The following is a 2,897-nucleotide window of genomic DNA, read 5'->3' as shown; positions in this document are numbered from 1 at the left end:
GGATCACCTGAGGTCGGGAGTTCAAGACCAGCCTGACCAACATGGAGAAACCCCGTCTCCACTAAAAATACAAAATTAGCTGGGGTGGTGGCGCATGCCTGTAATCCCAGCTACTCGGGAGGCTGAGGCAGAAGAATCGTTTGAACCTGGGAGGCGGAGGTTGTGGTGAGCCGAGATCGCGCCATTGCACTCCAGCCTGAGCAAAAAGAGCAAAACTCCGTCTCGAAAAGAAAAAAAAAAAAGAATTACTACACAGCTTTTTTGAGCGTCCGTGTCTGTCAGCACACCTCAGCACACACACCAGCCAAGTGGGTGACTTGACTACAGGAGTACTGTCTGATGCCTGACCCGCACAGTGAGGAAGGAGCCCAGGAATATGTGTCGCTCTTCAAGTATCAGATACTGTGTGACATGGCCAGAGTATCGGAGCTACGCCTGATTCTGCGGCAACCATCACCACTGTGGCTGTCTTTCACAGTGGAGGAGCTGCAGATCTATCAGCAGGGACCAAAGAGCCCCTCCATGATCTCCCCCAAGTGGCTCTCTCCCCCAGTGCCCTGTGAACAACCTGCACTCCTCCATGAGGGGCTCCCAGACCCCAGCAGGGTATACTCCAAGGTGCAGCAGATGTGGGACTGACAGAGATGATCTGGGCCAGTCACACCTCCGCAAGGATCGGCCACTTTGATGTGGATGGCTTTTATGACTTCAACTTGCTCTCCTACACTTGAATGGTGGCTCCTAGCCAAGATATTGGCCTTTCTGTGCCCACTCAGACTTGTTTGGGCCACCAGAGGCCAAAGTGTGTTTCATGTGCATTCCAAGTGTTGCCTGCATGCCTGTTCTGTCTGGGCGATGTTCACAGATTCAAGATTCTCGGGGACTTACTGTGTTGCTTCAGCATGAGCTCCTGGCAGGGGGGCGCTCTGTGTTCGCCTGGCTGCAGCTCAATTCTTCCTTCTACACAAAAACACTTTAGTCAGTTGTACTTACTAAGAATCCCTGAGTGCCCTCTGCCCCTCTTGCCAACATGCACACTCCTGTCTTCTGCCTGCTCCCTCACCTCAGTGCAGTTGGGTTGGGCTGACGTACTAGAACGTGTTCCATGTATTGTCCTCCATTAACTCAGGACAACCATTAAGTGATGCAGGCTGCTCTTCCTTCATGTGAGAAAACCCTGTTTCCCTCTGGTTCTTCCTGGCTCCGCCCCTGGTGGCTATTATGAAGTAGTGCTGCTGTATGTCTTGGACCTGGAAAACTGGACATGTGTGCGACTCAACAGTTTTCTTGGGGGAGTTCAGTGACCTATTGGTGGTCACCTTCTGCTCTCATCCATGAGTTCTTACATAGCCCCATTCAGCTGCTTCTGAAAGGGTGATGAAGCAGTAGTCCTCAGTGTGTGTGTGAGTGAAGAGGACCTTGTGGTGGCAGGGACCATGCTTCATTCATGGTTGTGTCCTCAGCCCAGGGCCTGGTATGCAGCAAGATCAATAAATACTTGTGGAAGGAAAAAAAAAAAAAAAAAGAAGAAGATGCAGAACCTGACCTAGCCACAAGGAAACATCAGACAAACCCAAACTGAGGGACATGCTACAAAATAACAGGCTTCTAACCTTCAAAAGTATTAGCTCCTAAAGTGCTAGAATTACAGATGTGAGCCACCATGCCTGACTAAAGGACATTATTGAGACGAGTGATAAAACTTGAATGATGGGGTTTGAGGATTAGGTGGTAACAACATATTACATTGTTTCCTGATTTTGATGGCTATATTTTGGTTATATAAGAGAATGGGTTTTTTGTTTGTTTGTTTGTTTCTTTTTGAGACGGAGTCTCCCTCTGTCACCTATATTGGAGTGCAGTGGTGTGATCTTGGCTCGCTGCAACTTTTGCCTCCCAGGTTCAAGCGATTATCCTGCCTCAGCCCCCTGAGTATCTAGGACTGTAGGTGCCCGCCACCTCACCTGGCTAATTTTTGTATTTTTAGTAGAGATGGGGTTTCACCATGTTTGGTCAGGCTGGTCTTGAACTCCTAACCTCAGGTGATCCACCCACCTCTGCCTACCAAAGTGCTGGGATTACAGGCATGAGCCATTGCGCCTGGCCACCATTCTTATTTGTAGGAAATACACGTTAAAGTATTCAGGGATGATCAGGCCTCAGGTTAACAACTTAATTTTTTTTTTCAACCCAAAAAGTATGTGACTAAGCACCTTAACTTTAAGTGGTTCAGAGAGAAAAGTTATGTGTACTATACCTGTGACTTTTCTGTAAGTTTGGGATTGTTTTAAAGTAATATATTTTAAAACACTAACCAAGGTTATCTGCACACTTTTTTTTTTTTTTTTGAGAAGTAGTTTCATTCTTTCTCCCAGGCCAGAGTGCAGTCGTGCAATCTCAGCTCACTGCAACCTCCACCTCCCGGGTTCAAGCGATTCTTCTGCCTCAGCCTCCAGAGTAGCTGGGATAACAGACCCCTGCAACCACACCTGGATAATTTTTTATCTTTAGTAGAGATGGAGGTTTCACCATGTTGGTCAGGCTGGTCTCGAACTCCTGGCCTTAAGTGATCCACCCTCCTTGGCCTCCCAAAGTGTTGGGATTACAGGCATGAGCCACCGTGCCCAGCTTACTTAAAGTTTTGTACAGAGACTGGTACAATAAATGTTTATATGTCCACTGTCCAGATTTAATAATTTTTAAAATGTCACAAGGCAAAATTTTCCAGACTGAGCACTGGGGTCATGTGAGGCCCAGCAAATAAAAATAACGCGCCCAAGGCCATACAGTCAGCCAGTTGTGACAGAGCTTCACTTTGAACCTTGGCAGTTTGGCTCCAGAATCTTAATTACTACATGAAACTGCCTCTGTACAGATATAAGGAAATGTTTATATGA

General features: G+C 47.2%; 1 pseudogene; it reads left to right on the top strand.

The window, feature by feature from the left end:
* The first annotated feature begins 246 nt into the window (after nt 1-246).
* Nucleotides 247-1,051, top strand: LOC105509469 (annotated as a pseudogene).
* Nucleotides 1,052-2,897: the final 1,846 nt, after the last annotated feature.

Source organism: Colobus angolensis, unplaced genomic scaffold, assembly GCF_000951035.1.
Source record: "Colobus angolensis palliatus isolate OR3802 unplaced genomic scaffold, Cang.pa_1.0 Scaffold176, whole genome shotgun sequence".
NCBI lineage: Eukaryota > Metazoa > Chordata > Mammalia > Primates > Cercopithecidae > Colobus > Colobus angolensis.
Note: the sequence above shows the minus strand (reverse complement) of the source record. Positions and strands in the feature narration are given on the sequence as shown.